The 27,552-nt window shown below is 41.0% G+C and overlaps 1 protein-coding gene across 1 annotated transcript in view; it reads right to left on the bottom strand.

Annotated features, from left to right (window-relative positions):
- The window catches only part of LOC129330252 (ceramide synthase 4-like), a 131,094-nt gene that overhangs the window by 63,318 nt on the left and 40,224 nt on the right, over positions 1 to 27,552 (bottom strand). The gene's annotated exons all lie outside the window — the stretch shown is intronic.

The raw sequence follows: 27,552 nt of genomic DNA, 5'->3' as shown, positions 1-27,552 counted from the left end.
GCAACGGAGCCAGGGGAATGCCTGAGCTGTGTTTGCCCTCCTTCTGTCGCCCTGGAAACCCAAATGGAAGCCCCACTTTCCTTGATCAGCAGGGCTTCCTACCAACCACGGAGCAGCAACACACCACCAGTTGGGAGAAGAGACTCAGTGGAGGGAGGGGGAAGGGGGTGTTCCAAACATTTTTTGCTTTTTAAAAAAATGGGGCTTTGTAGGAGGAATGGCTGTTTTTCTGTCTGTCACTCTCTGTTTTTAACCTGCTTTTAAAACACTGTATTTTGTGGGGAAACCTCATTCACAGCTCTGTGTGTGTGTTTAAAATATGCTTTTGGAAGACTGGCTGCTTGCTTTTAAAATTGGGTGGGGAGGAATAGAGGATTCTGTCCCTGCTTTTTTTAAAAAGCTGCAATCAAACAACAACTCCGGGAATCTACAGTTAATAACAATTCATTTTCTTTTATAGTGCAAAAGTGCTAATGTGCAAAGTGCAAGAATAATACAATAAATATAACTTCCGGTTTGGGATCCATGAAGGTCTAACGCAGCTCTAAGTGCTGAGCTGACTGGACTGCCATTTCAACGGCCGGCGGGGCAAAAAGACCCCTGCGGCCAACTGTTCTCAGGCGGAGAACAGGCATAGAACGCTCAAGTACCTCAGGGCGCGTTGATCTCGGGTGAGGGGGGGGTCCTACGCAACGGACTCTCTCCCGACCCTTGAGGTCCCACCCGAAGACAGGGCGGCTAAAATCTCTGCGGCAGTTCTGGAGCCAATGCGGTTGGCATAGGACCTACATGCCCAAGCTTCAACTGGGACAAGAAGAATTGATGGGAATCTGAGATTGAAACAGCGATTACAACCCGCGAAAAGTGTTGGAGAAGGTAAAGATCACTATCTCTTGAAACGGGACAGATTACTTAAAGCAATGAAACATTAAAGCAGACTTTTAAACTGCAACAGATTGATTAGAAGGAGGGGAGGATCCGGCAAGAACTATATTAGAAAAAGGACTACGTTAAACGGAGTTATTAAAGAAATTGGACTATTGTTTTACATACCTGTGGTCACAAGGAGATATCAGGCTGTGAGAAAGCTTTACCATCATGAGAACTGCTGTGGGAAGTCGGGAAACAGGAAGTACGTAATAGTGATAGAGTTGCTGGAGAGGAGCGGCCCTTGCCTGATGACAGGAAGAAGGGAATCGCCATTTTTGAAAGGGGAAGAGCTGCGGCTTCAGCGGAAGAGGAAGTAAGCCATATTGGATTACAAAAACCATAGAGGAACCATAGAGAAAAGACGCCTGACATTTTGGACTCTTTAAACGACTTTTTTGCAAAAAGACCGGGACATTTAAAACAAAAGAACACTAAGCCAAGCCCCACGGAGTTAAGGAAGCGAGCGGACACATGGGAGCAAGGTAAAGCAAGCCCCACGATGTCGAAAAAAGAGTGGCAAACGGCTATAGGGAACTTGGATAAAAAACTTTCAGAAGCGATTAAAGAACTCAAGGATATGAAACCTGAGCTGGTGAAAGAGGTTAAAGAGACAGTAAAGAATGAACTGGCAGAAATGAAGAAGGGAATGGAAACAATACAAAATGACCTGCAGGCGACACAGCAAAGAGTCAATGTAGTGGAAAATGCGGTGGAGAACCTTGCAGACACGCAATGAACAGAGATGAGGGTGATGAGGGGAAGAATGGCAGTTGCGGAGAGCAAGCATATGGAGAAGCAGCTGAGGTTTCGCGGCTTGCCGGAGGTAGAAGGAAAGACGGCCCAAGAACAGATTACTGAGGTGTTAGCTTAATACCTGGGAAAGGAGGAGGAGGAAACTGTGGCTATTCTAGATGTGGTGTATCAAATAAATTCAAGAATTGCGACCCAAAGGAAATTACCAAGAGACGTGATTGTGCAATTTACGACTAGAAATATAAGAGAAATGATTGTGAGTAAACAATTTCAAGAACCATTGGAGGTTGATGGCAAGACGGTTATTATTATGAAGGAGTTACCCAGATCGGTGTTGCTAGACCGGAAAAAATACAAAGCCTTAGTCCAGACTCTGAAGGACATGAAAATAAGGTACAGATGGGAATTACCAGAAGGAGCGTCCTTTGAATTTGGAGGAGTGAAAAAGCGCATCAGATCTGAACTAGAAATGGAAAAGTTTTTGAGGGACAATGAAAAGGACTTACCAACAACAAGGTTATGAATATGGAGTGTAAAGTGTTATCTTGGAATGTAAATGGACTTAACTCACCGAATAAGAGAAAAAGTATTTTCCACTGGCTATTAAAACAAAAATGTGATATTGTGTGTTTGCAAGAGACTCATATCAGAAAGCAGGATGTAAAATATCTTAAATTGAACAAATTGGGCAATGACTTTGTAGCGGCCTCAAAAAAGAAAAAAAGGGGAGTGGCAGGAGCTACAGCCAAAATTAGTGATGAGAGATGTGGAAGCCAGATTTTTAGCAGTGGAATGTACATGGAATTTAAAGAGAGTGTTGGTGATTGGAATTTATGCACCTAATGGAGCAAAAGAAAGCTTCTTTGAAGATTTAAGGAAGCAATTAGATGAACTTTCTTACAACCAGATAATTCTTGCAAGAGACTTCAATGGAGTTACAAACTTGGAACAGGACAAAAAATCATCAACTGTACAAAAGAAAAAAGGATTACTACCAAAGACTTTTTTTGTATTAATGCAACAGGAAATTTTGGAAGATGTATGGAGAAGACAGAATCCTAAAGGCAGACAATATACGTTTTACTCTGCGAGACACTCTACGTTATCACAAATTGATATGATCTGGGCCTCAAAAGACTTAGCGCTTTGGACTAAGGACGTAGAAATAATGCCCATGGTAGGCTCAGATCATAATCCAATTATGTGGAAGTTTGGAAAAAGAACCAAAAGGAAAGGATGGAGAATAAATGAGGACTTGTTACAAGAGGGAGAAAATATGGAGATGTTGAGAAGGGAAACTAAGTTCTTCATACAGTACAACATGAATCGAGAAGTACCAACCAATAAGGTATGGGATACCTATAAGGCAGTAATTAGAGGTATACTAATGGACTTAAATGGAAGAGCTAGGGGAAAAAAAGAGGAGAAGAGACAGGAGATTATGGAGAAAATAAAAGCCAAAGAAATACAATTAAAGAAAAGGCCAGGGAAAAAGAAAATATACCAGGATATTAAAATCCTTCAAGAGCAGTTGACGGCAATGAATAATAAAGAACTGGAATGGAATCTTAAGAGAATGAACCAAAAGTCGTTTGAAGGTGCAAATAAACCTGGGAAATATTTGGCGTGGCAATTGAAGAAGAGAAAGGAGAAGAAGACAATAAATAAAATATGTGAGGACAATAAAGTATATCTGGAACAGATGGCTATTAGCAGAGCCTTTTACAAATTTTATGCTAAACTGTACAACAAAAAAGAAGTGAATAAAGACTCAATAGCGACGTATTTGGGGAAAATGAAGCTACCAGTAATTTCGGAAAGATGGAGAGACAAACTGAACAGTGAAGTAACGGAGGAAGAGATAAGGAAGGCAATACAGTCAACAAATCTGGGAAAGGCGCCAGGACCTGATGGACTTACAGCCAAATTTTACAAGGTAATGGTCAATGAACTGGTGCCATTCCTAAAAGAAGTCATCAATGGTGTCTTGAGGGATCAAAGGATTCCTGACACTTGGAGTGAAGCTAATATATCATTGATCCCCAAAGAAGGACAAAATTTGACTAATATTAAAAATTACAGACCTATTTCACTACTTAATAATGACTATAAAATCTTTGCGAAGATATTGGCGGAAAGAGTAAAGGGATGGCTTTCCGAAGTTATTGAGGAGGAACAAGCTGGTTCCAAACAGACAAATTAAAGACAATTTAAGGACAGTTATAAATGCTATTGAATACTATGACAAGCATTGTGATAAGGAGGCTGGTTTCTTCTTTGTGGACGCTAAAAAAGCATTTGACAATTTGAACTGGGATTTTATGTTTGCCACTATGGAACAGCTACAAATGGGGGAAAGATTCATAAGAGCAGTGAAAGAAATCTACAGAGACCAGAGTGCAGCAATTGTGGTGAATGATGAGGTGACTAAGAAACTGACTGTAGGTAAAGGTACAAGACAAGGCTGCCCGTTGTCTCCACTGTTGTTTATTTTGGTTTTGGAAATATTGATGATACAGATTCGAGAAGATAATGCAATCCGTGGAATAAAAATAAAAGACTTTTCCTACAAGGTCAGAGCATTTGCGGACGACATAATGTTAATTGTGGAAGATCCAATTGAGAATATGCCAAAGGTAATAGAGAAAATCAGGGAATTTGGAGATTTGGCAGGATTCTATGTAAATAAAAAGAAGTCCAAGATATTATGCAAAAATATGACCAAACAAAAACAACAGTTATTAACGGAAATAACAGATTGTGAAGTAACAAGTAAGGTGAAATATTTGGGAATTGAACTGACTGCAAAGAATATAGATCTATTCAAGAATAATTATGAGAAACTGTGGACTCAGATAGAGCAAGATTTGATTAAATGGAATAGATTGAATTTGTCATGGTTGGGAAGAATTGCAGTAGTTAAGATGAATGTGCTGCCAAGAGTGATGTTTATGTTACAAACAATACCAATTATTCGGGACTCTAAGCAGTTTGAAAAATGGCAGAGGAAAATATCGGACTTTGTTTGGGCAGGCAAGAAGCCTCGAGTGAAAATGAAAGTATTACAAGACGCAAAAGAGAGAGGGGGAATGCAACTGCCCAATCTAAGACTCTACTACGATGCAATCTGTTTGGTGTGGCTGAAAGACTGGATGACGCTCAAAAACCGCAAACTACTGGCCTTAGAAGGATATAAAAAAATATTTGGATGGCATGCATATCTGTGGTATGACAAAGTAAAAGCAGACTATGTTTCTACACCATTACATTCGGAGAAGCCTCTTCACAATTTGGAAGAAGTATAGAGATTACCTACAGGAAGGAATTCCCTCCTGGGTGGTTCCTTATGAAGTAATAGATCCGAGAACTGTCGATAATGAACAACAGTGTTTAACATATAAGGAGATAACACGAACAGAATTTTCTAAACTAAGAATAAAGACGCAAGACGATTTGTCTCCAAGTTATGATTGCTTTCAATATAGACAGATTAGAGATCTCTATAACTCGAACTGTGTGAAAGGAGGGGTAAGAATGGAGAATTCGGAATTAGAGGAGGTAATTTTACAAGAGGATAAAAAGGAAATCTCTAAGACTTATAAAGTGTTGCTAAAATGGTACACAGAAGATGAGACAGTTAAAGTCAAATGGTGAAGTGGGCTATAAACTTTAATAAAGAAATAACAATGGAGGCGTGGGAATACTTGTGGAAGAATACATTGAAGATCACGACATGCACTAACATTAAAGAGAACGTTTATAAAATGATTTATCGTTGGTATTTGACACCAAAGAAAATTGCGTTAGGGAATTTGAACATGTCTAATAAATGCTGGAAATGTAAAAAGCATGAAGGATCGTTGTACCACATGTGGTAGACTTGTGAGGTAGCTAGGCAGTACTGGGGGGAAATAATAAGAATGATAAGTGAGATTTTACAATTTCAAGTTAATAAGAACCCAGAACTCCTGCTACTGAACTTGGGAATGGAGGATATTCCGGCACAATACAGGACATTGTTATTTTACATGACAGCAGCGGCTAGACTGTTGTATGCGCAAAAGTGGAAAGTACAAGAAGTGCCAACTATCGAGGACTGGATTTACAAATTGCTGTACATGGCGGAAATGGACAAAATGACAAGGAAACTGAGAGACCTTGATCCAGGACAGTTCAACATGGATTGGGAAAAGTTGAAGCAATATTTGGTGAAAAAATGGGAGGTGGGAGGAGAACTGTGGCAGTTTGAAAATTACTGAAATACAACAAAAGAAGAGGGAAGTGACTTTACCGAGGGGAGGAGAGTTAAATGAGAAATTCTAAGCAAATATTTTATTTGACTACTATACATAGTACTAAGTAATAGAGGTGTTACTATAAGAATTATAAGGATAGAAATTAACTAATTTTATTTCTGGCAGATAATTGTATAATGGAGAAATTATATAACTAAGATAGAATGAATATAAGATAGAAGGAAGTAAAGAGCAACATATAGAGTATGAGTTAAATTGATTGACTTATAGTGAATGTATACAATGCTTATAGAAGTACTTAAAGTTATGCAGAATAAGGGACAAATTGTTTGCCCCATATTGATGAGACGAGAATGAAATAAGATAGAATATGGAGTACAAAAGTAGACAAATGATTGTTATTATTAAAGAATATATGCCAGGAATGTAACATTTAGTTGATAAGTTAAGTGGGAAAGGGAATAGAGATAGCACTGTGTTATAATAGAAGCTTAGAAGAGAGTGAAAGTATATGTTTAATAGAATAAAATAAGTTTGAAATGAGTAGGGGGAAAAACGGATAAGGGGTTGGAAAACTGTTGGAAGTCAGCAAAAGGGGGGGGAAGGGAGAGGGTTAGAACTGGAATATTTAAAGGAAATTGATTGTAATAGATATTATAGAGATTTCTAATCCAATAAAAAAAAATTTAAAAAAAAATAAATAATACAATAAATATAATACAATAAGATCTTATGTTTCTAATGTCCAAATAGTCATGGGAAAACGATGTCCAGAAGGGAATGACATGAAAACCCACAATGGGGATAGAACAAAAAGTCACAATGCTGGATGGACGATGACCCCAGTCCAAATTGGAGTAAAATCCAAGTGTGCCGACGGGATTATGCGGGCATCTTATACAATTCCCGTTTCGTATAGGTCATACTTCTTCCGGGGCACAGTTAATTCTGGATGGTCACCATTTAAGTAAATACGCCAATGTGACTACACATAATATTCTTTCCAACGTCAATACATCACAAACATGGACAATGACGTGGACATGATGTCCAGCATTGTGACTCTTTGTTCTATCCCCATTGTGGGTTTTCATGTCATTCCCTTCTGGACATCGTTTTTCCATGACTATTTGGACATTAGAAACATAAGATCTTATTGTATTTATTATATTTATTGTATTATTCTTGCACTTTGCACATTGGCACTTTTGCACTATAAAAGAAAATGAATTGTTATTAACTGTAGATTCCCGGAGTTGTTGTTTGATTGCAGTCCTTACTATCCGGGCGTTTCCCTTGGTTTGCTCATGTCCACGTCATTGTCCATGTTCGTGATGTATTGAAGTTGGGAAGAATATTATGTGTAGTCACATTGGCGTATTTACTTAAATGGTGACCATCCAGAATTAACTGTGCCCAGGAAGAAGTATGACCTATACGAAACGGGAATTGTATAAAATGCCCACATAATCCCGTCGGCACACTTGGATTTTACTCCAATTTGGACTGGGGTCATCGTCCATCCAGCGTTGTGACTCTTTGTTCTATCCCCATTGTGGGTTTTCATGTCATTCCCTTCTGGACATCGTTTTTCCATGACTATTTGGACATTAGAAACATAAGATCTTATTGTATTTATTATATTTATTGTATTATTCTTGCACTTTGCACATTGGCACTTTTGCACTATAAAATAAAATGAATTGTTGTTAACTGTAGATTCCTAGAGTTGTTGTTTGATTGCAGTCCTTACTATCCGGGCGTTTCCCTTGGTTTGCTCATTTTTTAAAAAGCTGGCTGAAACATGTTGACGGGGTGTCTCTCTCTCTCTATTTGGAGAGGCAGGGACGGGTTAAAAACTTCCACCCCCTCTGCTCTAAGTGTGTGTGTGTGTGTGTACGTCCCCTCCCTGAGGGGAGGCAGCTCATCGCTGGGTTAAAACTCCCCCCCCTCTGCTCTAAGTGTGTGTGTGTGTGTGTGAATGTCCCCTCCCTGAGGGGAGGCAGCTCATTTCCACCTCCCAGTGCCCGCTGGGCCCGGCAGTCGCTTCCACCACCCACCTTCCCACTCCCCGATCTGATCCACAGATCGGAAACGGGAGATGGTCGGTGTAGATCGGGTATTTGGGGTCGTCACCAGCTCGGATCCATAATCAGCTTGATCTGTAATTTTTTTGGGATTGTGCCCACCCCTATAGTGGTTAAGTTTCTAGGCTGAGGCCAGTGCCCCCTCCCCCTTTTTCCAGTCTGATCCTCTCTAGAAACTGTTGGGGCAGTGGGGTTGACTGGTTTGCCCTGGGGATGGGCATTTGGCTGCTTGATTCCTACTGCTGGGGCATTGGGGCAGGGCTTTTGCTGGGCTCCAGCCCGCAGCTGCTGGGGGCCTTGCCCCTCAGCCTCAGAGACTTCCTTTGGTGGCTATTTTGTGGATTGGGTGGACATTGGTGGAGCTTGCCATTTGTCTTTTCTGCTGGGGGGGGGGTCTGTGAGCGGGCTCACCATGCCTAAAGGCAAGGCTTCTAGGTCCTTTGAGGGCAAGCAGCCTGCAAGGAGGTCTGCCTCAAAAAAGTCTGCACTGCCTGAGTCGTCCTCAGATGACAAGTGAGATGTCCTGGACAGGCAAGGCATACTCAAGTGCTTAGCAGCGTTGGAGAAAGCTAAGGGTGCTTCATCCTCAGGGCAGGGCAGAGCTAAGCGGACAGAGGCTGTCAGGAATGTTTCCAATGCAACGTTTTTAAGGGAAGTGCTAACCTGCCCCTCTGCCCTTTAGGTAAAGCTGGTAGCCAAGAATTCATTTCCATTGTGGTGGCAGATGGTGCGGAGGCAGAACATGCTGAGCCAGTAAAGCAAGACTTGGTGGTGAAGTGCGGGCCAGTGGCATTGGCCATGGAGCTGGCAGAAGGAGATGGTAAGACACCCCAGTCTCATCATATGGGCTCCTGGCCATGGGTGCCCTGGAGTAGGTCTGTTCCCCCAGTGCCGTCAGCTGCTTTGCAATCAGCTTCTTCTGCATCCTTTTATGCAGGGAAGCAGGCTTTGTCACTTGCCCCTCCCTCATGGGGACAACCTGGGTGGACTGCTCCGACTAGGGACCCCAGTGGTGCCCAGCCATCACAGGGGCCTAGTGGTCAGGCACGGTGGGCAGGGGGATTAGCCCAAACTGCCTCGGGCCAGCTTCCTTGGTGGGGTTGCTTCCCAGGGGCTTTTTGGTATCCATCATGGCCGGGAGCAGCAACCTATGGGTCTGTTCCTTTCCGTGCTCTTCCATTCGGGGACATGGCTATGCTGTTGGGTGATCACCTAACCCCTGCAACCAGAGAAAAGGTCCTGAAGGGGGAGTACATGAATGTTTTCATGCTCTTCTTTTGGGAGTTGGAAAAGAAAGAGGAGGAGTTGGATGACCGGGAGAAGGAATGCCTGAAGCGAAGGAAGGTGGACAGGACATGGGCCAATTGGCTCCCGGGGATGTTGATTTATGCTGGTGTCATTGCCAGGGTTCAACCTTGGCAGGCCATCCCGCTTTTTCAGTATATCGATATTATTTACTGGGGCTATACCGACTTCATCAGAGCAGCTTGGCTCCAATATGATGAGGAGTTCCATATGAGCGCCACCATGAACTCAAACCTCCCTTGGGATCAAATTCATCAGCAGCTGTGGCTGCAGCTGATAGCCCCTGCAAAACCAAACCTGGGTGAGCATTCGGATAGTGGGCATATACTCCAAAGGCAGCAGCCTGCCCAGGGATCTTGTGCCCCTGCGGGGCAGCCAGTTCAACTCAGGCTGCTGTGCTGGGAGTACTGATATCAGGGCGCCTGTTCCAGAAAGGCATGTCCTTTTAAGCACCAGTGCCCAATTTGTGAGGAATCCCACCCAGTTTCTGGCTGCCCTCAGAAACCCAAGGAGTGGGGTAAGAGGGGTGGCAGAGGTAGTGGCTCTCAGGCAGGCGGTGGCAGCACCCATGGTTTTGCTGGAAAACGGACTCAGCCCCATAAGGCTGAGGGAACTTAGGAGGCTTGCGATGTACCCCAAGTGCTTGGATGTGCATTATCTGTTAGATGGTTTTGAGTTTGGTTTTAGAATTCCGTTTCAGGGCCCTCGGGCCCCCTGCATATCATCTAATCTACATTCTGTTGTTGGTATGGAGGGTGTGGTTAGGGCCAAGACAGCCAAGGAGTGTGTGGAGGGGTGTGTTTTGGATCCCTTTTCAACCCCGCCAGTGCCTTGTCTTCAGGTTTCTCCACTGGGGGTGGTACCTAAGAAAGCTGCGGGTGAGTTCAGGCTCATCCACCACTTGTCTTTACCAAGGGGGGCTCAGTCAATGATGGGATTCCAGACCATTTGTGAGGTACACCTCATTTGACCAAGCGGTCAAGGTGGTTAGGAGATGTGGGGTTGGTGCTGAATTGGCAAAATGCGACATTAAGTCAGCATTTCGCCTTTTGCCAGTGCACCCTGCAGATATTGAGCTTCTCGGCTTCTCATTTGACAGTCAATTTTATATGGACCGTACGTTTCCCCCGAAATGACACATGAAATGACTGAAGGACTGGCCATAGTTTTAACTTCCCTTGGTATTGGACTAGATACGGTGTGGCAGACTTCTCGGCTGCTGGAGGACAAATTGAATGACTTTAGGGATCGCCTAGCTTCCTTTCAGAAGCTGCTCAAGGCTTCATTACGTGAGCTTCAGCAGTTGGTAGGCTACCTTAATTTTGCCTGCTATGTGGTTGCACCAGGAAGGGCATTCCATTGATGCCTCTGCACCCCCATGGGTAGTTTGTGGCTGCTTCATCATAGGGTCAGCATCAGTGCTGGGATGAGAGCTGACCTTGAGGTGTGGGATGAATTCCTGCATTTCTACAATGGGGTGACCTTTTGGAGGGATGAACTCCCCCTGGAAGTTGAGTTGAAGGTGACATCTGATGCCTCTGGGTCCATTGGTTTTGGGGTCTACTTTCAGGGTCATTGGTGTGCTGAGCAATGGCCAGTCTGGTGGGCGAGTAGGGCCTCACTTCAGACCTTAGCTTTTTGGAGTTATTCCCCAGTTTGGTGGCAGTCCCATCTGGCGAACCACACAGTCCACTTTTGATGTGACAACCAAGCTGTGGTACATGTTCTCAACTCCCTCTCTTTCAGATCCATCAGGGTCATGGGGCTGGTTAGGGCTTTTATGCTACATTGTTTGCAGCTGAACATTTTGTTCAGGGCATGGAACATTCTTGGCATTAGAAATGGCGTGGCAGATGTGCTGTTTCACTTTCAGATGGAACGGTATCACCAGCTCACACCAGAGGCCGGCTTGCAGCCAGCCATGATGCACCAGGAACTGTGGAGCCTTGGATGATAGCGGCAAGCAGGGCCATTAACCTAGTGATTGTCCCCAGCACAAGGAGGTCTTATGATCAGGCTGGCACCAGTTCATGGAATTTAGGCAGTCTAAGGGGCTGCAGCAGGTATGGCCTATCACCATGCCGCACTTGATTCAGTTCTGTGGGGAACAAAGAGGTAAGCGCCTGGCAGTGAAGACCATTAGGGGCCAACTTGTGGTGTTGGCCTTCACTAGTAAGGCCAGGGGAGTGACTGAGGCAATGGGAGACTTCTGTTTGCGGAAGATGTTGGAAGGTTAGGCCCGGGAGGCCAGTGCAAAGAAGGATAACAGGCAACCCATCTCCCTATTGGTGCTGCGGGGCCTGGGTTCTATGTGGGGGACGATCTGCAGTTCAGAATTTGAGGTGGCCCTTTTTCATGCTGCTGCCCTCACTGCCTGTTTTGGTATGCTGTGGGTCAGTGAACTGGTCGCCGGTTCCAGCCTTGCAAGGTTTGGACATTTGATTTATTGGGGATAACGTATCCCTCCTAGTATGCTGGTCCAAAACTGATAACAAAAGATGATTTAATACAGCAAAAATCAAATCCCTCCTTAGTGCTAAACATGTTTGAGGGCTGCTCAGAGACAACAACTTCCCCGGCTCCCCTAATGCCAGTAGTGATAGATCTAAGGAATCCAGGCAGCCACTCTACAACGTCCCAGCAAGAGTACTCAGTGAACAATCCAGTGAAGCCAGCGGAGCTAAAACTCAAGAGAACCCAAGAGAACCCGGTGAAGAAAGTTACCGGTGTTTATACCAACGGCTGTATCTTTAATGACAGTAACAACTCTCTGGGGAAGATCGAGCAACTGGACTGACAATCACTGACTTTTCTATCCTGGAATATAGCAGGTTGGAGACTTAAGAGCCATGATGGAGAGTTTACCAGCTATATAATGCAATATGACATCATATTCTTTCAGGAAACCTGGATGAAGGAAGCCTTTGAACTACCAAACTATACAGCAGTCCTGCTTCCTGCCACTGCTAATGCAAGAGGAGGAAGACCTTCAGGAGGTCTAAATATATTTGTATCAACCACACTGAGAGCCACTGCAGAGAAATTAGATATTTCTGGTAACTGGGGTTTAGCTGCTTGTATATCTTTTACTAATTGTAAAATTGTTTGCATTAATGTATATTTGCGTCCCCAACCTTCCCATTCATACATCAAAAATATTTGGGAAGAAGTAGAACAGCAGATACACTGTCTTATGGGGAAATTTCCCACACCATCTATAATAGTTGGGGGTGATTTTAATGCCAGGCTGGGTCAAAATGAAAATCAAATATTAAATCAGTTTGGAGTAGGGAACCCAGACACTGCCATACCCCAAATATATGCTTACCAACAATCGTTAGATCCAGTCGCAAATCTCGCTGGTGCATATTTAATGCAAATGACGTATAGACTGAATCTTATCATCCTGAATGGTTCTTTACTTGACAATTGTCCAGGCCAATTTACTTATTGGTCAGGTATAAAGCATTCAACTATTGATTACATAATGACCGCCTTGAACCTTTACAATAGTAATATTACATTCAAGATTGATGTGAGACCAAATAGTGATCATTTACCCCTTAGTGTTAGTTGGGGAGAAATACTAAGTCCCCCTAAGAATAGGGATATGACTGGGCTGAATGTGGTACAGCAGATAGGGAGCATTAGAAAAAGTGGAATATCCAACTTAGTGAGAAATTCCTCATTTGGACTCAGACTGAAGAAGCAAAATCTATCTCCCATGCATTGACATTTATAGAAAATGGAAACGCTATATTAAAAACATATGACATGCTTATATCAAAGCTTACCCACCTCCTATCAAGAGTTGGTAGCTCACTGAATAAAAAGTGGTTTGACCAGGAATGTGTACAAGCCAAGATTGAACTTATAGAGAGCCTAAAAGCATTTCAGCGAAACCCAAATCTAAATACCAATCTTGAAACCCAATCAAAGAAGAGGAAGTATATAAACTTATTGAAAAAAAAGAAGATAGCAGCTGTGCACACTCAGTGGCAATCACTTATTAAAGCCACCAAGGGGAGGGATAATATAAGCCTTTGGAAAATAATTTCAGGAATGCAGGAGAACAAATCTAAGGTTATGACAAATACCATTCAATTGGAAATCTGGGAAAAACACTTTGATACCCTGTACAAAGACCAACACTACATATCACCTAGAACCGACTGCTTAGCAAATATTCCATCTTGGCCTCCAGTCTCAGTTAGTGAGGTTACCTCATTAATATTACAGCTAAAAAATGGCAAAGCTCTGGGAAGTGATTTCATTATAGTAGAACTGCTTAAATCACATATAGACTGGTGGGCTCCAATATTAGCTAACTTATTTACATACATAGATCAATCAGCCCAGATACCAAAGGACTGGGGTCTAGCCATCATAGTCCCCGTATATAAGAAGGGAAACAGAAATGACACAAACAATTATAGGCCAATCAGCCTTTTGAATGTCATCTGTAAATTATATACTAAACATTTATGCCTGAAGCTATGTAAATGGCTAGACCAAGAGAATCTATTAGAAATTGAACAGGCTGGCTTTTCCCAAGGCTGTTCAACCATGGATCACTGTTTGGTGCTGGATTACCTTATCCACAAACAAGCAATGTCTCCCAAGAGAAATTTATATGCAGCATTTATAGACCTCAGGGCTGCTTTTGGTACCATCTCTCGAGGAAGACTATGGGAAAAAATTGGGAGATACATCCATTGATAAAAGATGGTTATACCTGATGATTAAGCTTCATGAGAACAATGAACTCCAGATAAGCAACTCATTAGCGCAACTCTTATACAGATCACAAATGGGACTAACTGCTAATGTTAAGATCTTAGAAACAGTTCAATCTAAATTTCTCAGATCTCTATTTAATGCACCTAGATGTACTCCTAATGTCATTCTTAGGCAAGAAGCTTGTTTGCCCAGAGTTGAAATAAAAATCTGGGAACATGTCATCTATTACTGGCTAATAATTCATCTTGAGCCAAAGGGTTTAATCCCCTTGTTGTTAGCTTCTGACCTTATCCTACAAGGTGCTCAAAGATAGCTGATAAAATTAAATTGATTGGCTTGGACCCAGTAGCCCTATTTGATATGGGACTCAACAATGCAAAAGCTTTAATCACCCAAAGACTAGTTAATATAGAGTCCCGAAACGATGAGGCAATGCTCCCTCTAAGTTATAAGAGCTTTAAAAAAGGACTGAGTTACCCTATATCCCCATATCTTTCAGACATTACAAACAAAAGATGTAGATGGGCCTTCTCTACAGCACGATTTGATGCATTCCCCTCTGCAGTTTTGTATGGGAGATTCTCCCGCCTGCCTTTGCAGCAGCGGTGTTGTCCCTGTTCAAACAAAGGGGTCAAAAATATCACACACATACTTTTCCACTGTGAATTGTATCAAGAAGAAAGGATAAATTAATTAGAGTATTACATGGATTTTAGTCTCGAAACCCTTCAGGTATATCTTTTAGAGCAGGGGTCCCCAACCTTTTGGCACATGGGGGCCACATTAGAGTGCTCAATGCCTAAAGAGGGCCACAGCTTAAATCAAAATGTAACAAAAACATCAACCTGCCTATTTAGATCAACAGTAAACATTCAGAGGTCAATGAAGAAATGTTAACTTGAATGCAGTCGATTTGGGAACAATATTTTACTGTCGAATCCTTTTATCTAGCTACACATGCTTACTTAGGAGTTAGTGTAATTTTTGTGGCTGTTTTCTGATAGCTAAGGCATTAATGTCCAAGTCAAGGTTTGTGGCAGGCACCCTTAAAATGTCATGTAAATGTTCATCTGTAAAGTCTTGAGCTACACTTGGATTTCACAATTTTCATCTTGGAAAAAATTTGTTCACAGATGTATGGGGTGCCAAAGAGAAACATGCCTTCAGCAAATATCTTTAGGTTGATAAATCTATCTAGTAGGCCACAATAGAAATTGAACAGACTATTTTATTTGTAATTGTCTCTGAGATGATCACTGGCTGACAAATCAATTAGTTCCATTTGAAAAAAAGTTACGTGCATCTTCTGGTGCTACTTCAAATGGATTTTGAAATATTCTTATTTCCTTTCTGTGCTTACGGTAATCTGTGAGTTGGAATTCCACCTACAATAGGTTCAGTGCTTTGACATGTCCTTCAACATGGAATTGTAAATTCACGTCTTTCTCAAATTTTAGTTCATTGTAGCATGAGAAGTTTGAAAAGTTACTTTCACTAACTTGCTTCACAAAAATGTTTAGTTTTGCTTCAAAACCTTTCAATTCAGGGATACACATCACACACAAGCTTTCCTATTCCCTGCAACCTTCAATTCAATGTGTTCAGATGCTCTATGATCTCAGATAAGAAAGCCAAATCAAAAATCCATCCAGGGTCAGAAAGTACTTGTTGATCTGCTTTCTCTTTGAGAAAGACATCAACTTCATGGCGAAGACTGAAAAATAGTTTGAGGACTTTGTCTCTGTTAAGCCACCTGACTTCTGCATGGTACAATATGTCTCCATATTCTGCATCTATCTCTGAGAGAAAATTTTGAAACTGAGGATGAGTAAGGCCTGATGTAATTAATTCTAGATACAATACGCGTCATGTTTTCCCACTAAAAAATCTTACTACACAAGGCTTACTGATGGATCATGCAGTGAAATTGCATGGGAAGTGTACTGTTTAATTTCAGTATCTCTTCATTGATTCTTGCATCTATACCAGTTTTACTTTCCACCATATTTCTTGCACCATCACTTGTGATGCTTATCAATTTATCCTAACTCAGACCATGATTTTCTACTGATTTACACACCTTCAAGAATATGCTTTCTGCAGTTGTAGTGCCTTTCAAACTCTGCAGTAATTCTGAAGCTGGAATCTATCCCCCTGATAAATATTAGTAGTTGAGCAGTGTCATTGCTCTCATCTAATGCCAAAGGAAGAAAAAATCAAAACTTTTTGCCTTGGCAATCAGTGACATATGCAGCTCTTCTCTTAGTTCTTCAACACCCCTGGTGATTGTAGATGCCAATAAACTGACACAACTAACACAAAATACCTTATCAGGGCACATTTCCTCCATTACTTTAACCATGCACTTTTTAACAAATTCACCACCGGTGAACGGCCTACCACTCTCAGCAATACATTTAGCAACATGGAAGCTGGCCCTCACAGTAGATAGGTTCTCCTCACCATGCTTTCTAAAACTATTTTGCTGCAAAAACATTGATTTTTAAATAGAATTTATCTTGTTCACTCACACCTCTCCTTAATATATTGAGTATATATGATTATATAGCTCTTGTGACAGGATTCAAAGTGCCTTCTAACAGTGTACTCCTTTAATACTGAGAAAGTTTCAAGACATATCAGACAAACTACTTTATCTTTGTTTAAAACAAAGACATACCCATTAGTCCATTTGTCATTAAAGACACAGTGCTCATCTGCAATCTTTCATTTCTTTGAAACAGCACTTTCTTTTGCAGACATCTTACAGAATTTTTTAGCAGAGCAGCAGTTGCAGAGTTTCAATATTATCCTTGAATAAATAAACATATGAAAAGTATAGTTTTGGGGGGGGGGTCTAACTCTTCCCTTTCCCATCAAACTCACTCCACTCTAGCTGCTCTTAGCTGGGGGGGGGGTTCATTTTGACCATGGTAAAGAAGAGAAGAGACACATGCCTCTACAGTTCTCAGGAGCATTGAGCTATATGCACAGGCCAGGAAGATTTTTTTAAAAATGGATTATGAATCTGACCTACCAGATGGCAAAGTTGCAATCCTAAGTACATTGAATACTATGAGAGCTATTTCTTAATAAACACACAGCTTTGAGGTTTAAATCTACACATGCTAATACTTTGGGGGTCCTCCAAAAAAGGGCAGATAGAGAGAAAGAGCGAATGAAAGGGCAGCCTCCCACCTGGAGCAGAAGATAAGCCATACACATCATTGTCTGCCAGCCAAGCCTCAACCATGAGAAGCAAAATGGTGGAAGGGAACTTGGCTGGAGGAAGATGTGGGAAGGAGGATCCCAGAGCTTCCCTGCTAAGGGAGTACTCCTTCCCATTCAACCCAAGGGGCCACTCACCGGCTCCTGCAATCACAGATGCATGAGAAGACTCCTAGCTGGAGTGGATGGAGGAGGAAAGGCAGAAGCAAGCAAGGCAAAAAGTCAGAGCTATCAGCTCTTGTTGAAGAAGAAAGAATGCTTTTGCCTCCAGCAGCAACTTCACCAGTAACCTTGGAAGCCACTTGGAGGAGCCTTGATTGGTGGAGCCTCTAAAAATGTTCAGTATGAAAAACACTTTGTATCTTTTTTTTGCAAAAAATACCAGCTCTTTTACTGTCCTTTTCCTGCTTTTTTTTTTTTGCAAAAGACAGCTTCTGTACCCTTTCACACAGTTGCTTTATATGCATATATAGGCTTCAACATAGTAAGACATGGAGGACTTCTGGTATGGGATTCATGGAGGTCTAATGCAGCTCAGGGAGCTGGGCTGTCCGTGCTGCTGTTTGTGGAGGCTGGAGGGGCGCAAACTGCCTGCAGCCCCCTGTTCTCAAGCGGAGAACAGGCAAGCACACTTAAGAACCTGAGGGCGTGTTGATATCGGGTGCGAGGGGGGTTCTACACAACGAGCCCCCGTCCACTCTTGAGGTCCCACCCAAAGAAAGGTTACTAAAATCTCTGCAGCAGCTCTGGAGTCATTTTCTGACATAAGACCTACATGCTCAAGCTTCAGCAAGCCAAGAAGAGAATATGAATCAATTGGATAATTGAAGCAGCGATTACAACCCAAGAGAAACATCTAAGAAGGTAAAGATTGCTATCTCTCAATACAGGACAGATTTTAAAAAAGCAATAAAGTGATAAAGAGAATTTAAAAACTGCAAGAGACTTGTTATACAAAGGAGGAAATTCCGGCAAATTAAACTTTAAAAAGTGGCATTGTAAAGAGAAGTTAGCGCAGAAAATTGATTATTGTTTACATACCTGCGGCTAGGAAGAGATATTGGACTGTGAGAAAGTTTTAATATCGCGAGAACTGCTGTGAAAAGAAGAGGGACAGGAAGTGCGTCAGAACCACAGAGACTGGCGAGAAGCGGCTTGTTAACAACGGAAGTAGAAAGTCACCATTTTGAAACAGGGCAAAGCTGTGACCTCAAAGAAAATGGAAGTAGGCCATCTATGATGAAGGTAAGGGTGATTGCTTCAATATAAAACCATAGAGAAAAGATGCCCGACATTTTGGACTGTGCAAACACTAATTGTTAAAAAAATAAACTGAATCTGGACTTTTAAAAATAACAGAAAGTAACAAATTAATGCCACGGAGTTGAGGAAAAGAGCGGATTCGTGGGAGCGAGGTAGAGCCAGCCCCACGATGTCGAAGAAGGAGTGGCAAACCGTGCTGGAAAATTTGGACAAAAAAGTTTCAGAAGGAAACAAAGAGCTTAAAGAAATGATGCAAGAGAATTTTAAAGACTTTAAGGAGGCACTAAAATCGGAGATGGCAGAACTCACAAAAAAAATGGATCAAGTACAGAATGACTTGCAAGCTACACAGCAGAGAGTTAATGTAGTAGAGAACATGGTTGACACTTTAGCAGACGTGCAGAGAACGGAGATGCGAGGAATGAAGGGAAGAATGGCTGTAGGTGAATGTAAACAAATGGAAAAACAACTCAGATTTCGTGGGATCCCGGAGATTGTGGAAAAATCAGCCCAAGAGCAGATTACAGAAATTTTGGTGGGCTACCTGGGGAAAGAAGAAGAGGAGGTTGCAGCTCTCCTGGACGTGGCATACAGAATTAACTCAAAATTTGCAGCTCAGAAGAAGTTACCAAGGGATATGATTGTGCAATTTATGACTAGAAATACAAGAGAGTTAATTGTGAGTAAACAATTCCAGGAACCATTAGAAGTCGATGGGAAGGTGGTGAGAATTATGAAAGAACTGCCCAGAGCGGTGCTGTTGGAGCAGAAAAAATACAGAGAGCTGGTCCAGATGTTAAAGGACTTGAAAATTAGATACAGATGGGAAATACCAGAAGGACTGGCATTTGAATTCGGTGGAGTAAGGAGGAACATTAGGTCTGGTCATGAGATGGAAAATTTTATCAGGGACAATGAAAAGGACTTACCAAAAAGTACAAGAATGTGATTATGGAGTGCAAAATTATATCTTGGAATGTAAATGGACTAAATTCACCCATCCTGTAAATCCTGTAAACTCATGGTTTGACAGAGAATGCAGGGAAGTAAAAACTCTGTTACGTAGTGTCTATAGTCATTATCGTGACTCAAAGGCCCCAACTCTGCCGCCTGAATATTTTAACCTTAAGAATCAACTACATCAGCTTACCAAAAAAAGGAGGTATGAATACATTAAGACTCAATGGGACGAGCTATATTATGCCTCGACCTTAAAGAACTCAAAAAAATTTTGGGCTATAGTCTCGGCTGCATTTCGTGCTGACGATCCCTCTATGTCTGCCATTTCCTCTTATGTTTGGTTCCAGTATTTCTCATCATTATTCTCTCAAGAGCAAATTTGTACTGCTGATCCATCTGAGTCTTCTTTAATTGATTTACCTGACTGGCCACCAGTGGCACCAGAGGAAATCAAAGAATTAATCCTGCAACTGAAATCGGGAAAGGCCCCTGGCCCTGATGCCATCCCCTCTGAAATTTTAAAATTAGACCCGGACTGGTGGGCTGCCCCCCTTGCATCTCTGTTTACAATAGTAGACAGAACAGGCATAATTCCTACGGTGTGGCTGAACACAATAGTGGTCCCATTATATAAAAAGGGCGACCATACTAACCCTGCCAATTATAGGCCAATTAGCCTACTCTCCATAATGGGCAAGCTATACACTAAGCACTTATTGGCCAAGCTTAATTTCTGGATGACACAGAAGCGTATTTTAGGCCCTGAACAGCTGGGCTTCTGTAAAGGGAAGACCACGTTTGACCACTGTATCACCCTATCCCATCTAATTAATAAGTACACCGTGAGAACTAATCTGAAATTATTCGTGGCCTTTCTGGACTTAAAGGGAGCATTTGACTCAGTTAACAGGGATCTTCTTTGGACCAAATTAGAGCAGTTAAATATGGACAAAAGACTTCTTATGCTTATTAAGAAATTATATACCTCAAACACCTGCCAGATTAAGTGCTCATTAGCAGGCACACTGACTCCCAAGATTCCTGTTGACAAGGGTGTCAAACAAGGTTGTATTTTAGCTCCCTTTTTATTTAATCTTTTTCTCAGTGACCTTGCTGGACACCTCTCTGATGCTGACTGCCATAGCCCAAAACTTGGTGTGACCCATGTGCCTATGCTTCTATACGCTGATGATACAGTTTTGATGTCTTGCTCTAGAATTGGCTTAAGACGCTTGCTGACTCACTGTATCGACTTCTTTGCTAAAAACAAGCTTCAGCTGAACTATGACAAGTCAAAAGTCATAGTCTTCTCTAAAACTTGGAGACCATATAAATGGGCCGTGGATGGGAAGGAGATAGAACAAGTTAAATATTACAAATACCTAGGTATCTATTTTCAATATAATGCAACTTGGTCCACCCACCGCAAGTCTGCAGCGAAGACAGCTGACATTAGTACTTCAGCTATAGCACGTTTTTTTTTCACCAGAGGTAATCAATTTGTACCAGCTGCTTCCAAAATTTTTAAGTCCAAAGTGATTCCACAACTATTGTATGGCATTCCGATTTGGATTAGGGCCTTTGACCGGGTCATTGAACGTGTCCAATCTAAATTTCTGAGAAAAATCCTGGGCCTACCGAGGTGTGTTCCATATGCAGTCATTTGCTTAGAAACTGGCTTAATTTTAGTGGAAACGAGGGCATGGCTTATGACATTTAAATACTGGCTACGGTTACATTATAATTCTGACCCTGGGAGCTTTACATATCAAATGCTTTCAGAGTCCAATGTGTCAAACTGGTCAGCGTATATCATGGAAAAAATGGAAGGCATGGGTATATCTGTGGACTCACTGTCTATGTTAACATCAAATGCGGCATTTCATCAAATTAAGAGTAGGTTGCTAGATATCGAGCGCCAGAAGTTATATAGCTTGGCTACTAAAACCTGCTCTCCCCTGAGCTTTGAAGTTCCCCTCACTGTAGGGAGGATGGCTCCATATTTATCCTCCCTGCAGGTGCCCCAACTTGGTAGAGCTTTTTCTTTGGCCAGGTGCAATGCTATGCCTTCGGCTATTCTACATGGCAGATTTAACAGGATAGACTATTCAGCTAGATGCTGTCTATGTGAACAAAAATGTGTTGAGTCAGTTACTCATGTCCTTTTGCACTGTCATTTGTACGCTGGTATACGTCAAACATACTTAAAAGCTGTCTTAACTTGTATGATGGATTGTTCTGACTCGCTCAAAGTCTATAGACTGTTGAACGATTCCCTTCATGATGTAACCGAGAAGGTGGCTGAGTTTCTCCATTCTGCCTTGAAGTTGTGTCAAAGAATATCACAGAGTTAAGCTCTAAATGTATTTTTGTATTTGTAATACAGCAATCTTTTAACTTTGTTCTTTCCTTTTGTAAGTGGATAACTTGAATTACTGCTATATGCCAATAAAGGCTAACTTGACTTGACTAAATTCACCTTATAAGCGTAAGGCTATTTTCTACTGGCTTTTAAAACAAAAATGTAACATAGTGTGTCTCCAAGAGACACATATTAGAAAGCAGGATTTAAGTATTTGAAACTTGTAAAGCTTGGAAATGAATTTGCAGCTGCTTCCAAAAAGAAGAAGAGAGGAGTGGTATTGTATATAAAGGAGGACCTGCAGCCAAAATTAGTTTTAAGTGATGTAGAAGCCACATATTTAGCAGTGGAAATAATTTGGAACTCGAAGAAGACCTTGGTGATTGGAATCTACGCGCCTAATGGTGCAAAAGAAAACTTTTTCAAGGATCTACAAAAACAATTAGACAAGCTGACCTATGATCAAATAATTTTGGCAGGTGACTTCAATGGAGTTACAAACTTGGAAGAAGATAAGAAATCTAAAACTGCACAAAAAAAGAGAGGACTTTTGCCAAAGTCATTTTTTGGAATCAAGGTACAGGAAAGCCTGGAAGATGTATAAAGGAGACAAAACCCAAAAAACAGACAATATACTTTTTACTCTGCAAGGCATGCTACATTATCAAGAATTGATATGATCTGGGCTTCCAAAGAACTGATGTTGTGGACTAGAGATGTGGAGATAATGCCTAAGGTAGGCTCAGATCATAATCCAATCATGTGGAGATTCAGAAAAAATACTAAAAGAAGAGGATGGAGAATAAATGAGGACTTGCTGCAGATAGAAGATAATATGGCGTTGCCACGAAAGGAGACCAAGTTCTTTATACAATATAATATAAACAAGGGTGTGTCAACTTATAAGGTATGGGATACTTACAAAGCTGTAATAAGAGGAATATTGATGGACTTGAATGCAAGAGATAGAAGGAGAAAAGAAGAAAAGAGAAAGGAAATAACTGAAAAAATCAAAGCCAAAGAGATGCAACTTAAGAAAAGACCAGGGAAGAAGCGAATATATCAGGACATAAAAATATTGCAGGAGCAATTGACGGCAATGAATAACAAAGAATTGTAGTGGAATCTGAAAATAATGAATCAAAAAATATTTGAAGGTGCAAATAAACCTGGCAAATATTTAGCTTGGCAATTAAAAAAGAAAAAAGAGAAGAAAACTATAATTAAGATTTGAGAAGAAGACAGAACATTATTGGATCAACCAGCTATTAGTAAAGCTTTTTATAAATTTTATGCAAAATTGTACCAGAAAAAAGAAGTGAATAGAGATTCAATAGCGGAGTATTTGGAGAGAATGAAAATGCCAACGATGTCAGAGGAATGGAAAGAAAAATTAAACAGGGAAGTGACAGAGGAAGAAATAAAAGAGGCCATCCAATCAACGAAATTAGGGAAAGCACCTGGACTGGATGGACTGACGGCAAAGTTCTACAAAATGATGGCTAACGAATTGGCACCTTTTTTGAGAGAGGTAATGAACGAAGTTATGCAAGGCCAAAAGATTCCTGATTCATGGAACAAAGCTAATATATCACTGATTCCGAAAGACGGACAGGACTTGACCAATGTCAAAAATTATCGGCCAATTTCGTTGCTGAATAATGACTATAAAATATTTGCAAAAGTTTTGGCGGAAAGGATAAAGGGATGGCTGTTGGAATTTATTGCAGAAGAACAGGCTGGATTTTTACCCAACAGACAAATTAAAGACAATTTAAGGACAGTAATAAACGCTATTGAATACTATGATAAGCACTGTGACAGAGAAGTTGGTTTCTTTTTCGTGGACGCAGAAAAAGCATTTGACAATCTGAACTGGGACTTTATGTTTGCCACTATAGAAAAGCTGCAAATGGGAGAAAAGTTCATACAAGCGGTTAAAGAAATTTATAGAGACCAAAGTGCAGCGATTGTAGTGAATGATGATTTAACCAAAAAACTGAAAATAAGTAAAGGTACAAGACAGGGCTGCCCTCTGTCTCCATTATTGTTTATTTTGATATTGGAAATATTGATGATTCAAATACAAGAGGATGACACAATCCGAGGCATAAAAATAAAGGAATTTTCCTACAAGGTCAGAGCATTTGCGGATGACATAATGTTAATAGTAGATGATCCAATTGAGAACATGCCTAAAATAATAGACAAAATAAAGGAGTTCAGAGATTTGGCAGGATTTTATGTGAACAAAAAGAAGTCGAAGATATTATGCAAGAATATGACTAAGCAGAAGCAGCAAGAACTAATGGAGATAACGGACTGTGAGGTAACTAACAAAGTAAAATATCTTGGTATTGAACTGACTGCGAAAAGCATAGATTTATTTAAAAACAACTATGAGAAATTGTGGATACAAATAGAGAGAAATTTGATAAAATGGAATAAACGGAATTTATCATGGTTGGGAAGAATAGCAGCAGTAAAGATGAACGTTTTACCGCATGTGATGTTCTTGTTGCAAACAATTCCAATTATTCGAGACTCCAAACAATTTGACAAATGGCAAAGGAAAATTTCACACTTTGTGCGGGCAGGCAAGAAACCACGTGTGAAAATGCAAGTATTACAGGATGCGAAGGAAAGAGGTGGTTTGCAACTGCCCAATATAAGACTATACTATGAAGCAATATGTCTGGCATGGTTAAAAGATTGGATAACTTTAAAAAAACATAAATTCCTGGCTTTGGAGGGATACAAAAAAATATTTGGATGGCATGCATATTTGTGGTATGATAAAGTAAAAGCGGACTCTATGTTTTTGCATCATTACATTCGAAGAAGCCTCTTCACAATCTGGAAGAAGTATAAGGCTTACATGGAAGATGGAATTCCTTCATGGGTGGTTCCGTATGAAGTAATAGATCTGAGAACTGTCGATAATGAACAGCAATGTCTAACTTACAAGGAGATAACACAAATACAACATTCAATATTAAGAATAAAAACAGAAGAAGAGTTGTCTTCTTATTATGGATGGTTTCAATACAGACAGATCAGAGATCTTTTTAACTCGGACTGTTCAAAAGGAGAAATAAGAATGGAAAACTCAGAATTAGAAGAAGTGATATTACAAGAAGACAAGAAAAAAAATTCAAACATTTATAAAGTACTTCTAAAATGGCACACGGAGGATGAAATAGTAAAAGTCCAGATGGTGAAGTGGGCAATAAATTTTCATAAAGAAATAACAATGGAGGCGTGGGAGCATTTGTAGAAAAATACACTGAAGATCTCAACTTGTACGAACATTAAAGAGAATGTATATAAAATGATCTATAGATGGTATTTAACACCAAAGAAAATTGCGTTAGGAAACACCAACATGTTAGACAAATGCTGGAAATGTAAAAAGCATGAAGGATCATTGTATCATATGTGGTGGACTTGTGAGGTAGCTAAGCAATACTGGGGAGATATAATTGAAGTAATTAATGAGATTTTACAAATCCAAATAAATAAGAACCCAGAATTGTTGCTACTGAACTTGGGAATGGAAGATGTTCCAATGCAGTACAGAACATTGTTATTTTATATGACTACAGCGGCAAGACTTTTGTATGCGCAGAAATGGAAAATACAAGAAATACCAACTATAGAAGATTGGATTTACAAATTGCTGTACATGGCGGAGATGGACAAAATGACAAGAAAACTTAAAGATCTTGATCCAGGACAATTTATCGCTGATTGGGGGAAATTGAAACAGTATTTAGAAAAAAAATGGGATGTGAAAGGAGAACTGTGGCAGTTTGAGAATTATTAAAATGGGATGTTGAAAATAAAAGAGAGAAGCGACTTTACCATTAAGAGGGAAACTTAATTATTATAATCTAAGCTAGTGTTATGTTTAAGGAAATTCTATCTAGAATATATAGTTTAATTAATGAAGAGTAAAATGGATATATTAGTGGATTTAATATAGTATATATATAAAATAATTTGAATAGGCTTAGAGTAAGAGATATCATGACATATGTGTTATAGAAGAATATAAGTGAAGTTAAGTAAAGTAATAAGAAGGGTTAAGGGTTGGAAAGCTGTTGGAAGTTGACAAGGAGGGGGAGGAAAAGGGGGGGGTTAGAGAAAATTAGATATGATGGGAATGTATGTATTAAATATGAAATATAAACTCACTAATAAATTTTTTTTTTTTTAAAAAAAACATAGTAAGACATGGAGAGCGGGAGCAAAAGCTGAGCAGGATGGGTAGCCAGCAAAGCACCCCAAATGGCCAAAATGCTAGTATGGAGGATAAAACCAAGAGGGGGCTGGCAGAAGGAACCATGGAGACCAGAAGAAACAATGTTGCTGTTGTGTTTTTGGTAAGAAAGGGACAGGAAGAACAGCAATAGGTGATGCCTCCTGAAGCAGGAAGAATAGTGTGGGTCTGAGGGGAAAATGCCTTGGGGGTGATAGCAGCAAACAAGCAGGTTGGAGAGCCACACAAAAAGAGCTTGGGGGCCGCATGTGGCCCGTGGGCTGCAGGTTGGGGACCCCTGTTTTAGAGGATAGTCAGAGAACTGTATCATACGCAGTTGCAAAATTCTGTGTCACAGCACTCAGAAAGCGGTATCATTTGACGAAGGAAATGTCAATTGCTGGGAAGTGAATTAACGAAGTGAGTGAGTTTTTACTGTTAGATATATATACATATATATGATTTTATCTTTTATGTATTTACCCATTTTAAATATTAAAAAACTGTTCTTTTTATCTATATTTTACTTGGCTGGTCTTGTGACCGTAATAAACCCGACTGACTGACTGACTGACTGACTGACTGACTGACTGACTGACTGACTGACTGACTGACTGATTGATTGATTGATTGATTGATTGATTGATTGATTGATTGATTGAAAACTGATCAGGTGGGTGCAGGGGCAACTATTTTGCTAGACACTTGCACTGAGACGGGTCTGTGTCCTGGGCAGGCGCTGAAGAGTTACTTAAAGTTGAGGGGAGAGGGAGGTGGCCCTTTATTTGGGCATGAGAATGGTTCCCCACTGACCAGATATCAGTTTTGGGCAGTCACAGGGCAAGCCTTTGTGGGGTTGGGGCTGAGTGGGGTCCGTTTTGGGACCCATTCTTTTCAAATTGGGGCTGCCTCTACCACTGCAGCAATGGGGTACCCAGTTGTGATGATTCAGAAGGTGGGTCGGTGGTGGTCCTTTGCTTACCATTCCTATGTGTGCCCCTTGGATGGTTTATGACTGTGTATTGAATCTGTTTTCTTTTCTGGTGCTGGAGCTCGCCAAGGGAAACTGCGTATCCTCATCTGCAGGCAGTTTTGTTTTTTGGGCGGCTCATCAAGCCAAGAAGACTGTGTCTGGGTCCCAGCTTGGCCTTAGTAAGTGGGCGATGGTGGAGTGGCAGGGGCATCAAGGCTTGAGGTGGTCTGGCCTGCTGGCACTACTTTTTGCGGGGAGGTCCAACCCACCTCCACACATCTTGGTTGTCCACCTTGGAGGTAACGACCTTGGCTTGATGAAGGGTCATGCACTGTCTGCACAGGCTCAAGTGGATTTATGCTTGATTGGTGAGTGCTGGCCGGGTGGTGTTCTTTTGTGGTCTGCAATGATCCCGAGGCATGTATGGCAGGAAG

The sequence above is a fragment of the Eublepharis macularius genome, chromosome 5, assembly GCF_028583425.1.
Source record: "Eublepharis macularius isolate TG4126 chromosome 5, MPM_Emac_v1.0, whole genome shotgun sequence".
NCBI classification, from domain to species: Eukaryota; Metazoa; Chordata; class Lepidosauria; order Squamata; family Eublepharidae; genus Eublepharis; species Eublepharis macularius.
The sequence above is the reverse complement of the archived record's forward strand: the minus strand, read 5'-3'. Positions and strand labels throughout refer to the sequence as shown.